The following is a 13,910-nucleotide window of genomic DNA, read 5'->3' on the forward strand; positions in this document are numbered from 1 at the left end:
TCTTTGGCAACAATTAGATTTGTATGCACATTATGATTGGGTAGATCCAAGAGATGCTGCTCTTTCTCAACAAATTGTTCTCAACGAAGACTTTTTCAATTTCTCCAAGGCTTAAATAAGGACCTGGACGAGGTTCGCGGCAGAGTCCTGGCTATTTCTCCTCTTCCCTCCCTTCGAGAGGCTTTCTCTATGGTCAAGAAGGAAGAAAGCTGAAGGTGTGTGATGCTGTCTGATGAACCATATTCCACTTCTGAAAGATCTGCCTTACTGACCCATCAATCATCTCCCTCTTCCAAACGGGGGAGACCTTGGTGTGATCATTGCAAAAAGCCCGGTCACTCTAAGGAGAAGTGTTGGAAGCTTCATGGTAAGCCTCAGGACTGGAAGTCCAAGCACTCTCGAGATAATAAATCAAGCCTTGTCGTTGCCACCTCTGTCACTAGTTTCACTAAAGAACAGATTGCTGAACTTCAAAAACTATTTGGAAAGTTTCAAGGGTCTTGTGAGGGTAATCTGGTCATAAAAGATCCAGAAGGTAACCTTTCTTCTACTGTATTTTTCTCCTCCCAGTTGACTCCTAATTGGATCCTCGATTCTGGTGCTACGGATCATATGATTGGTAACAAGGCATTGTTTCACAATTTTTTCCATACCTTTGGTAAAGTTGTCAAAACGGCTGATGGTACCTTGTGCAAAATAGAGGGACATGGCACTGTTATTCTCAATGAACAGATTGTACTTAAAAATGTTCTCTTTGTACCAAATCTGGCGTGCAATCTCATCTCTGTTAGTAAATTGTCCACAGACTTGCACTGCTCTGTAATTTTTAATGATCGTGATTGTACTTTGCAGGCACTGAACTCGAAGAAGATGATTGCTAAGGCCAGCTTGTATAATGGTCTCTATATCCTCCCTACCTCTCCTAAAATCGAGATCTCCAAGTCATTTACCGCTTTAGGAAAAGTTGATACTGTTATGTTATGGCACTTTCGTTTAGGCCATCCTAGTTTCCAATACCTTGCAAAATTGTTTCCTGCTCTATTCATTAATAAAAGGCCTAATTCTTTTTCTTGCAAAGTTTGTTCTCTTGCCAAACATACTAAATCATCTTATTTTCCTTCTACATACAAGCCTTCTTACCCTTTTACTTTGATCCATAGTGATATTTGGGGCCCTTCTCGGGTGAAGAATGTTGATAATTGTAAGTGGTTTATCACTTTTATTGATGATCACAGTAGGATAACTTGGACTTATTTGCTGAAAGATAAATCTGAAACTGCTAGTGTTTTTGTGCAATTTTATAACATGGTTCTCACTCAATTTGGGTCTAAAATCCAGCTCTTTAAATCTGATAATGGCAGTGAATTTTTTGCTAGGTCTTTAGGTGATTTTTTTAAGGAAAAGGGCATAGTTCAGATTAGTTCTTATGTTGGAACCCCAGAGCAAAACGGCATTGCCGAAAGAAAAAATAGGCACCTTCTTGAAGTTACTCGTTCTCTTCTATTTACCACTAATGTTCCTAAATATTTGTGGGGGGAAGCCTTATTAACTGCCACATATTTAATCAACCGGATGCCTAGTAAGGTTTTAAAATTTCAAACGCCTCAATCTATATTTTTGCAGCACTTTCCTCATTTTAAGCCTATCTCCTCCATTCTGCCACTTAAAATTTTTGGCTGCACTGTTTTTATCCAAAATATTGCTACTAATAAGTCCAAGTTAGATCCTAAGTCTTTAAAATATGTATTGGTTGGGTATTCTTCACTTAAGAAGGGTTATAAATGCTATCATCCTCCTTCTAAACGATTTTTCACCACTATGGATATAAAATTTTATAAGTAGGATTCCTATTTCACTCAGGCTGAAATTCAGGGGGAAACATGGAGTGATTTTCAGCCACAACAGTTATCTCCTCCTAATCTTCATTCTCAACCTTCAGAATTGCCATCTTGTTCGCCATTACCTGCATATCTGTCACCTGTGAATGCTCCCATTGATTCTCCTATAGTACCTATGACTAATTCACCTACACCCACTTTAAACACTCTTCCTGAAAATACACCTACTCCAATTGACAGTCTTCAAAAAACACCACCACCCGAACAGCTTCGTGTCTACACAAGAAAAAGAAGACATATCCCTGAGACTATTTTGCAATCTGATTCTTGCCGAGAATTGGATTTGGGTCCAGCTGCCGAAATGGAAGAAGAAATCAGTAAGTCCACTACTCTAGATGACTTTCCTATTGCTATTAGAAAAGGGGTTAGACAGTGCACCAAGCATCCTATTGAAAAATTTACTGGTTATAATTCATTGATGCCGTCTTTTCAAGCATTTACAGCAACTTTGGATAAAGAACAGGTTCCCACAAGCATAACTGAAGCTCTAAAGGATCCAAAATGGAGAAGGGCTGTTGAAGAGGAAATTTGTGCACTAGAGAAAAATGCTACTTGGACCATTACAGACCTTCCTCAAGGAAAAAAGGTTGTTGGCTGTAAATGGATCTTTGCTGTAAAGTGTAACTCCAATGGCAGTATCCAACGATACAAAGCTAGACTAGTGGCCAGAGGTTTCACGCAAACATATGGGAAAGCTTAACACTATTCGAGTACTCCTAAGTTTGGCTGTAAATTGCGATTGGAAATTACACCAACTTGATGTAAAAAACGCATTTCTTAATGGCAAGCTTGAGGAAGAAGTCTATATGCAATTGCCACTTGGCTCAAAGTCTATTGAAGGTAGCAACAAGGTTTGCAAGCTCAACAAGTCTCTATACGGGTTAAAACAATCACCCAGAGCTTGGTTCGAGAGGTTCATTAAAGTCATTCTTCAAAATGGCTACAAGCAGTCCCTTGCCGATCATACGCTTTTCATCAAGGTAACTTCTACAAATAAGAAAGCTATCCTAATTGTGTATGTGGATGACATCATTCTTACTGGAGATGATGAGGAAGAGATTAGCAATTTGAATAAGTTGTTAAACAGGGAATTCGAAACCAAGGACTTGGAAAAGCTAAGGTATTTTCTAGGAATGGAGGTGGCAAGATCAAAAGAAGGACTTGTGATCAACCAGAGAAAGTATGTACTTGATTTACTCAAAGAAACTGGTTTTCTTGGCTGTAAGCCGGCTGATACACCAATGGAGGCAAACTTGAGATTCAATAAAGAAGATGAGTCCTTAGTAGACAGAGAGAAATTTCAAAGGTTAGTTGGGAAACTAATCTACTTATCCTTGACAAGGCCAGATATAGCTTTTCCCGTAAATGTGATAAGTCAACACATGACTAATCCTACTGAAGAGCATATGGCAGCAGCAAATAGAATTCTCAAGTACTTGAAGAAAACTCCAGGACATGGCTTAATGTTTAAGAAGACACAAGACAGAACTGTTAAGATTTTTATAGACTCTAGTTGGGCTGGAGATCTCACTGAAAGAAGATCCACTAGTGGGTACTACACTTTTGTTTGGGGTAACCTTACAACTTGGAGAAGTAAGAAATAATCTGTTGTTTCAAGAAGTAGTGCAGAAGTTGAATTTAGAGCACTAGCTTTGGGGATATGCGAAGGAATTTGGCTACTTAAATTACTAAAAGAACTTGGCACAAATCAGGAGGATCACTTTGAAGTTTTGTGTGATAATCAATCTGCCATTCAGATTGCCAAGAACCCAGTTCAACATGACCGAACAAAGCGTGTTGAAATTGATAGGCATTTTATTGCTGATCAAGTCAACAAAAAGACAGCCACTCTTTCTTACATTCCTTCAGAAGGACAGATTGCAGGCATTCTTACCAAGGCTTTGCCAAAACCTGTGTTCAATAAATTCCTATTCAAGCTAGGATTATACAATGTATATTCTCCAGCTTGAGGGGGAGTGTAGGAATATTATGTAAATACTTTAGGAATATTTTGTAGATATTTTTTTATTAAAATCCCTTATTTTAAGGGATCATATCTCCTATTTAGTATCTTTCCTAACTTAGAGTTTCCTAAAGTAGTGTCATAGGTTGTATATAAAAAAACTCTGATTTATGTTCTATTTAGTATCAAAATACTCTGATTTTTACAGTAACGTCCGTGGTTTGGGGAATCCACGGACTGTTCAAAGACTTTGGCATTGGCTGAGTTTATATAATCCCTATTTGGTCTTCTTTATGGAGATAAAAATTAATAGGAGGAGGATGGAAGAAGCTCGAAGAAGATGTGGTTTTTTCAATGGCATTGATGTTGATTCGACAGGATCTCGAGGTGGATTATGTTTAGCTTGGCGTGGGGATATTAATATCAGGCTTCAAAGTTATTCAAAAAGCCATATTGATGTGGAAATTGAGGATACAGATGAAAGTAATAATTTGAGGTTTACTGGCTTCTATGGGTCTCCCTATTCACATGATAAAAAATAAAGTGGAATCTATTGCGGTAATTACGTAATGTTGGGGAGCTTCCTTGGATGGTTTGTGGTGATTTCAATGAAATTTTTTATGGTTTTGAAAAGAAGGGATGTTTATCTCGAGAGGAGGGCAGAATGGAAGCGTTCCGTAAGGTTTTAGAGGATTATGAATTAAAAGACATGGGTTTTTCCGGAAGATAGTTTACTTGGGAGAGGAGAAATCTGCCAAAAACAAATATTCAAGAAAGTCTGGATAGGGGAGTGGCTACTAATGATTGGTTATCTTTATTCCCGAAGTTTTATATTTGACACTTGTCTCATTCTTTTTCAGACCACTGCCCACAGTTTATTAACACCAAACGGGAGGAAAATGAGAGAATTAATAGAAGTTTTAAATTTGAAGCATGGTGGGTGTTGGAGGAAACCTTTATTATAGAGGTTAGAAATATTTGGGAAAGTATCACAGGAGATCTATTGAGTAAGTTTGAAAGCCTCAAGAGAGGTCTGAAGAAATGGGCTGAGAAGATTCAACATAGCAGGAAAGGTAAGAAAGAGACGCTAATTTCAAAATTGGAAAAACTGGTGGAGAATGAAAGAAATGAAGAAACTTTGACAGAACTCATTGATATGAAAATTCAACTCAATTTTGAGATCAAAAAAGATGAGCGCTATTGGGAACAAAGGGCACGAGTTAACTGGCTGAAGTATGGAGAAAGAATACAGCTTTTTTTCACAAACAAGCTACTCATAAATGACAGAGGAATTTTATTAGTAGAATGTAATTTGATAATGACAGGGAACAGAAGAAATTGTGGAAATAGAGGGAATAGCCAGGTCATATTTTCAACAGTTGTTTTCTGCTGGAAGGAGGGGTAATTACGATCATATTTTGGCAGGAATTAATCGTTGCGTCTTGGATGAGGATAACTTAAGGTTGAAGGCGAGGTACACAAAAGAGGAGATTTGCGAGGCACTAGCAGAATTGGGTCCAACAAAAACACCAGGTGAGGATGGATTCTCGGCGCTTTTTTACCAAAAATGCTGGCCAATTATTAGGGAAGAAGTTACCTCATTTTGTCTTAATCAACTGAATGGAGGTATGGATATTAGCTCAATAAACAAAACAAATATTGTGCTAATTCCAAAAATCCCTAATCCTTTGAATATCACCTATTTTAGGCCAATCAATTTATGAAATGTGCTTTATAAACTGTTTGCTAAAGTTATTGCTAATCGTCTCTGTCATGTGATGAATAAATGTATTAATTTAGCTCAAAGTGCATTTGTACTGGGGAGACTGATTTGCGATACTGTTCTATTGGCATATGAAATTTTTCATACTTTGAAGAATAAAAGAGTGGGGAAGAAAGGGTCTATGGCGATGAAATTAGATATGAATAAAGCATATGACAGGGTTGAATGGAGTTTTGTTAAAAAAATTATGAAGAAACTGGGTTTTGATCCAGAATGGGTTGATGTGCTAATGAAACGTGTAACCACAGTGTCATATTCAGTTGTTTTTAGTGGTGTTATTGGAGAAAATTGTAACCCTTCTAGAGGTCTTAGACAGGGTGACCCTTTGAGCTCATTCTTATTCCTATTCTACGGAGAAGGGTTATCTAGTCTTATGAGGTTAGCCACAGAAAGAAATTTAATTCGAGGAGTAAAGGCTAGTAGAAGTGGACCAAAAATTTCACATTTGCTATTTGCGGATGATTGTATTCTGTTTGGAGAGGCCATTGAGAGATGAAAAAATTCATTAAAAAGGATATTATATGAATATGAACTCTGTTCTGGTCAATGTGTTAATTACACAAAATCCACGATTTTTTTTAGCTCTAATACGCCGGAAGAGGAAATAAGGGTAACAACCAGGGTGCTTGGAGTTCGCAGCTCAAATAATCCAGAAAGATATTTAGGATTACCGAATTTGGTGGGAAGAAGGAAGAAACAGCTTTCCAAATTTTGAAGGACAGATTAAAGTAAAGAATTGATAATTGGAGCATTAAGCATCTTTCTCAAGGAGGAAAAGAGGTTTTTATCAAAACCATTTTACAATCCATTCCAACCTATTCTATGGCTTACTTTTTGCTTCTTAAGTCTTTATGCAAGAAGTTGGAGGGTATAATAGCTAAATTTTGGTGGCAAAAAAATCAGGGGAAAAAGGGAATTCATTGGTGTGCTTGGAAGGATATTTGTGTTTCAAAAGATGCAGGTGGTCTCGATTTTCGAAAACTTGATAAATTTAATATTGTATTATTAGCTAAACAAGGTTGGCATCTTATTAATTATCCCAATTCTTTGTTAGCCCGTGTTTTGAAAGCTAAATACTATTCGAATGCGAGTTTTTTAACTGCCCAATTAAGGAACTTACCTTCACTTACCTGGAAGAGCATCTAGTCGGCAAAAGGAGTTCTGGAAGAAGGACTATGTTGGAGGGTAGGCAAGGGGAATCGAATTTCTGTTTGGACAGACCTTTGGATTTCAGGCAATGAAGAAGACAGATTGCAATATCAACACAGAAATGATAATATTGTATTAGTATCGGATTTGATTGATGAAGTTAATAGAACGTGGAAAGCAGATTTCATTGACAATACCTTCAGAATGAATTTCGCTAGAAAGATCATGCAAATTCCTTTGGTGAGTGCAGCGCACGAAGATTTCCAGGTCTAAAAAGGAGAACCTTCTGGTAATTTTTCTGTTCGAAGTGCCTACAAACTATTATAAGAGGCTACTCTAAATCCTCTTATTATACAGACCTAAACTAAAGCTTTCTTCAAAAAGTTATGGAATTTACAGATTCCCACAAAAGTTAAAATTACAATATGGAGGATATCTTGGAATTACATCCCAACTTTTGTTAATCTGAAGCAAAGAAGAGTGGTTTTTTTATGTTCGTTGCTCCCAGTGTAATCAGGAGGAGGAGGATTGTAATCACGTCTTCCGTCGATGCCCTACAACGATAGAAGTATGGAGTTTTTTTAAAGCTTTCTTGGATACTGCATAGCAACATTGATAGTGTATGGAACTGGTTAACCTGGGTATTCAGTCAAGGGACAAATGAACAGAGTCGCCTTTTTTTGCTGTGGGCTTTGGATAATCTGGGCAAGCCGTAATAAGTTAATATACGAAAACAAACACTCAACAAGTAGGGACATCTCATCACAAATCTTAAGTTACATTTTAGAATTAAGAGGAGTTAAGGAGAAAAAAAACTTATGTTAGATGCAAGCAGGGATCCTAAGTCTGACGAAAGGAGAACGAATATGGCGATTTACTTTGATGCGGCTTTTGATCAACAACTCTCAAGATCTGCCTCGGGACTAGATGTTTGAAATGAAGGGGGGAAATATTGGCTTCTAAATCAGCCATCCATTCCAATATTGCAACTCCATTTGTGGTAGAAGTACATGCAGAGTTACAAGCTTTAATATTAGGAACCTCTATGGAGTTTAATGTTTTGCAAATAATAGGAGATTCAAGAACGGTTATTACAAAATGCTAGAGATCAGAATATGACAGATCGGTGATCGAAGCAATCATCAGAGACATTCAAAATACAAAAATCCATTTTCAAGATCTCAGCTTTCATTTTATTTCTAGATCAGAAAACACATTTGCTCATTTTGTTGCTTATGGAGGCCAGCTGTTACTGTCCACTAAAATTTTTTATTAGGTTTCCTTTTTTTTATCTGTTTGATTTATTCAGTTTTTTGGGCTATTCTGTTTGAGGCCTGGTTTCCTTTTAAGTTTTTCAGGTCTGCTTTATTGGATTTTAAGCTGACTTTGTGGATAATTGGTTGCTTCGACTTAGGTTTTTTTCTTTATAAAATTCAGTTGATTTCTTCAAAAAAAGAAAAAGAAGAAGAAATATCTAGTCTTCACTACAGGAAAACAGGTCTTTAACGGCGTTTTATCAAAAAACGCCAAAAAATTGTAAAACATAGAGCAATAGCGGCGTTTTACCAAAAACACCGCTAAAAACAGAGCAATAGCGGCGCTTTTGGTAAAACACCGCTAAAAATAAGAGCATTAGCGGCGCTTTTGGTAAAACGCCGCTAAAAATAAGAGCATTAGCGGCGTTTTTGGTAAAACGCCGCTAAAAATCGGAGCATTAGCGGCGCTTTTGGTAAAACGCCGCTAAAAGTAAGAGCATTAGCGGCGCTTTTGGTAAAACGCCGCTAAAAATAAGAGCATTAGCGGTGCTTTTGGTAAAACACCGCTAAAAATAAGAGCATTAGCGGCGCTTTTGGTAAAACGTCGTTAAAAAGTTTAGGTTATATGATTAAGGGTTTAAAGTTTATGAGTTACTATTTTAAGGTTTATGTATTATGGTTTAAGGGTTGGGGTTTATGATTTAAGGGTTAGGGGTTAGGGGTTAATACTTAGGGGTTTTTATTTTGTGGTTTAAGGTTTAAGGGATATAGTTTAGGCCGGTACTTTAGTAGGGGATATAGTTTAATGGTTTAAGGTTCAGAGTATTGATTAATTAGTGTTATTATTTTGGGGTTTAAGGATCAATAGATATAGTTTAAGGTTATGATTAATCTATACATTTTGTGGTTAAGGCTTAGGGGTTATTATTTTGTGGTTTATGGTTAAGGGATATAGTTTAGGGTTTAAGGGATATACTTTAGGGATTAAGGTTATAGGGGTATAGTTTAATGGTTTAAGGTATAGAGTTTTGATTAATTAGTGTTAATAATATTAAGTATTTTGATTAATTAATAATATTATAAAAATATAAAAGCTAAATGATATTAAAATTTACCGGCGTTTTATTGAAAAATGCCACAATTATCCGTGGAAGCAAAATGCTGTCGTTTTATACTTTGTTGTTATTTTTATTAGTGGTGTTTTATGAAAACGCCACAAAATCTAAATTTTTTTAACTAAAACGGCGTCGTTTCTGTGTGGCCCGAAATTGCTTTACTCTCTGCTAAAGTCAATTTCCCCGATTTCCCCCAAATTTCCCCCAACTTCTTCTCCCCCAAATTTCCCCCAACTTCTTCTCCCCCAAAATTTTTACCCTAGTTTCCCAATATCCGGCGCATCTTCTCGGTTTTAGAAGGAAACAAATCAACTGTTTCTATAGATGAGTGGGGGCATCTTCTTGGATTTAGCTTTTTCCATGGATTCCTAATGACACCCAAATTTTACAAGGTATGTTTTAACGTCTTCCTGCTTTCTGGGTCTTTTTGCTTTTCTTGTTTCAATCTTCCTTTCTCTCCTTGTTTTATTTTGCTAACATAGGCAAAACCTTATCAAGCTTGTATATTTCTGATCTTTTATTATTGTTTTGAACAGGACCACAACCCACTGTTAAGGAAAAGATTAATGCGGCCTGATGGTACTTGAATGTTTCTAACTTGCTAAATGCTTGTTTAATTAACTATGTCAATGGTGCTTCTAGTTTTGAGATGCTTTCTTTTGTTTTTGCCCCCTTGATCTACTCATCGTCTAGGTAGTCATGTTTTGGTTGTGTAATATTAATTAATTGTTTTATATAAATTTTGATGTCAGTTGTTAAATCTCCATTAATGAAAGTCTTAGCACAGTTGGTAAGAGAGGAGGTTTGAGTTTTAAGTATCTAGATTCAAAAATTCAGTAAATAGGGTATCTGAATCCCACTATGAGTTGCAAGTTTTAGTTCAATTACTCAGTTGTAATTTAGATTATTCCAGTTTTTAGTTTGTTTGTGCTGCACTGTAAAAATTTGATTCTAAACTTTGTGATTATTAAGACATATTTGTATTGGTATCGTTGTGATTTTAAAAAAATTGGTTAAATCTAGTACGGTATACTTGTGTGTCAATGAGGCTTAGATTTAAACATGATTCTTCAAATGTTGGTTTCATGGTATTGTTTCTTGATGTGCCCATTCTTTATGCTATGGCATTTAAAGAGATACTATTCTTCTTCCCTCAATAATTTGCTGTTTATTCACTAACTGCATGCAAACCTAGTTTAAGAAGCAGCTATTTGGATGAAGTGACACCATGTGTTTTATGATATAAATAGCATCATGCATCATGGGATACAACTTGTAAGACATTAGTATCATCTGAATTTCACATATTAACATAAGCATAACTGGGCAGATGTGGAAAAAAGTTCTGATTCAACTTTCTATTAGTATAAGATCTAAAGGGATACTTGAAGAAGCTACAAAGCAACTCTAACATCCAATTAATTTTACTGGAAATCATATGTATATATATTTTACTTTTTGTATACTCGTGTAAAATAGATTTAATTATTTTATTTATTTCAATAAAATTAAGTAAATGTGTTTATTGGGAATAGAATTTCATTTTTCTTTTTTACTATGTAATGATTAGGAATGTAGGATATATATATGAATAGATTCAAAGTTTGTACACAGTTTAATAACAAAAAGTTACTTTTAACATTAACATAACATACTTTAAAAAATTACCCAAGTTACCTCAAAATCAACCCTGAATTGAAATAAAAATACCAAATTCAAAATATTTAAACATATAAATATATATGATTATCAATGTTTGATGAAAATATATTATCAGATCTGTTTGTTTTTAGCCTATTGTCTGTAATGTCTGTCAATGAGTTTCTTCTTATAAACTTCTTTTGATTCTTAGGTTCAGATGTGAACGACTAAAACATTTGCTTCCCCCATTTTCTTTTTCCTATTATATTTTTTTTAACACTTAACTTAGGTTGGAAACTTCTCTTATCACATTACTTGTTAAGGCTAGAGGCCAAAGTTTACTTCTTGCTAATATCAACAATCTTTTACAACAAGATTTTGATGTGCTGCAACAATCTGTTGACCAATATTTTCATGATTAGCTTTTGCAAACACTGTAGCTTGTAAACTTTTACTTATGTCTAAATATGGATGTCATTTCTATCCCTTTTTCTATATCTAGGAAAACTGACATGAAGTTTATTTTGACTGGATTATAAATATATGTAATGTAAAAACATTTGCAACAACTGCTGCATATTTTTGGGCTGAGAAGTTTATTTTGACTGAATTATATCGCAAAACTGACATGAAGTTTTACTAAGGATTACTCACATTATGCCTTATATCAATTTTCAATTTAGATGGTTGTAGTTTGAAGATGATCTATTTTGGTACAAATCAGTTGGATTTTGTTGACATTTAATTTTTAAATTTTTTCAGGGCCATTCTTTTGTATCTGTTTCTGAGACGCAAGTAAGTTTTATTATTAATTAATTTTACATTTATGTTCTGTGTATTGAATCTAATTTGATAAATCAATGCATTCCAGGGAGCAATTGAAAAAATGATCAGCCATTCAGATTGATAATTTTTGTATCAGTTTGTTAGCATCCTTATCAAGTATCAAATGCCTATCTGTTACTTCTTGTACACTGCAGGTTGGTTATATAATTCCTTCTTGTTTGGGTTATTCTGTCAAGATTTACTTAGTATTTGAATTAATTTTGTACAAAAATATTTTTTTGACTGCTTTTAACCAACACCTAATTTTTTCTTCCCTATTTTTGTACTATGACGATTGTTAATAAATTTAATTATTACTATAATAATTATATGAAGTAATATATATGAAGTAAAATTATATTGTATACTAAATATGGTACATATACTTTAATTCCTTGTGTTTTGACTTTTAGGATATAGTTCCATGTGTCTATATTAGTGAATTAATGTTGTATATGTTTCAGTTACTGCTTCCTGCTCCTCCTGCAACTATTGGTTCAACTGAAGCTGCCATTTAATCTTCGAATTGATATTTGGTACTAATATAGATAAAGTTTTCATATTTGCTTAAACTGAAATATATTTGGTGCTACTCTTATAATCTTACATGTGTCTGTATTAGTGAATTAATGTTGTATGTATTTCAGTTACTGCTTCCTGCTCCTCCTGCAACTATTGGTTCAACTGAAGCTGCCATTTAATCTTCGAATTAATATTTGGTACTGATATAGATAAAGTTTTTATATTTGCTTCAACTGAAATATATTTGATGCTACTCTTATAATCTTACATCTGTTCTAGGTACTATCGAGCACCTGAATTAATATTTGGTGTAACTAAATACACCACAGCCATTGACATTTGTTCTAGGTACGTATAGGTTTCGTTGCTAATTTTTTTTTCCTTATTTCTATGCATTTTCACTTTAAATTACTTAACAAATATTACTTTTTTGACTCCAGCCTCTGTTTGCTGGTGAGAGTGGAGTAGACCAGGTACGTTTTATTAAGGTACGTTTTATTTCAAAATTCTAATCAATAATAGTTTTATCATGATGATTTTGGAAAAATTAATATTTTGGGGTTGCGATTTTGTAAAGATTTAATTGTTGGTTCTGTTTGGAGCAAAACTATTTTGTTACCAAATTAATTTTAAATATTTGGTTCAACTTAATTATTATTTGATTCAGCTTAAGTATGAATAAGTATGAATTAATTTTATTACAGTGTAGCTTGCTTGTCCATTAAAATTACAACAATGGATGACCTTCTCTCCAACCTTATTTTAAATATTTTAAAGATTCAAAGTATATAGGCTGGAAACCTGACGGGTTGCCTTATATCGAGCTGCAAGATATAATGGATCCTCCCTAGGTGTAACAACGCCACGTATGATAAATCTTAAAAAATTCAAAAAGACTTGAAAAAAGTTCTATCGAGCTCATTTACTATTGAATATTTATTTCCAATTTACTTATAAAAATTAAACTACGATTCTTTTTTTATATTATTATATTCAAATTACTATTTTTTTGCATTAATAATGTTTGATTTTAATATTTAATATTTCTAAATGTCTTTAAAAGTTATAACTAATTTTTATCAAAATTACAACAATGGCTAACCTTCTCTCCAACCTTATTTTAAATATTTTAAAGATTCAAAGTATATAGGCTGGAAACCTGACGGGTTGCCTTATATCGAGCTGCAAGATATAATGGATCCTCCCTAGGTATAACAACGCCACGTATGATGAATCTTAAAAAATTCAAAAAGACTTGAAAAAAATTCTATCAAGCTCATTTACTATTGAATATTTATTTCCAATTTACTTATAAAAATTAAACTACGATTCTTTTTTTATATTATTATATTCAAATTACTATTTTTTGCATTAATAATGTTTGATTTTAATATTTAATATTTCTAAATGTCTTTAAAAGTTATAACTAATTTTTATCAAAATTACAACAATGGCTGACCTTCTCTCCAACCTTATTTTAAATATTTTAAAGATTCAAAGTATATAGGCTGGAAACCTGACGGGTTGCCTTATATCAAGCTGCAAGATATAATGGATCCTCCCTAGGTGTAACAACGCCACGTATGATGAATCTTAAAAAATTCAAAAAGACTTGAAAAAAGTTCTATCAAGCTCATTTACTATTGAATATTTATTTCCAATTTACTTATAAAAATTAAACTACGATTCTTTTTTTATATTATTATATTCAAATTACTATTTTTTTGCATTAATAATGTTTGATTTTAATATTTAATA

The 13,910-nt window shown here is 34.0% G+C and overlaps 1 long non-coding RNA gene across 1 annotated transcript; it reads left to right on the plus strand.

Moving 5' to 3' along the window:
* The first annotated feature begins 11,955 nt into the window (after positions 1 to 11,955).
* LOC121212349 (uncharacterized) lies at positions 11,956 to 12,738 on the plus strand. Its single transcript, XR_005907436.1, has 4 exons — positions 11,956 to 12,166; positions 12,278 to 12,349; positions 12,432 to 12,500; positions 12,593 to 12,738. It is a non-coding gene; the product is annotated as an uncharacterized lncRNA (long non-coding RNA).
* The last annotated feature ends 1,172 nt before the right edge of the window (positions 12,739 to 13,910 follow it).

This window comes from Gossypium hirsutum, chromosome A02 (genome assembly GCF_007990345.1).
Source record: "Gossypium hirsutum isolate 1008001.06 chromosome A02, Gossypium_hirsutum_v2.1, whole genome shotgun sequence".
Classification (NCBI taxonomy): domain Eukaryota; kingdom Viridiplantae; phylum Streptophyta; class Magnoliopsida; order Malvales; family Malvaceae; genus Gossypium; species Gossypium hirsutum.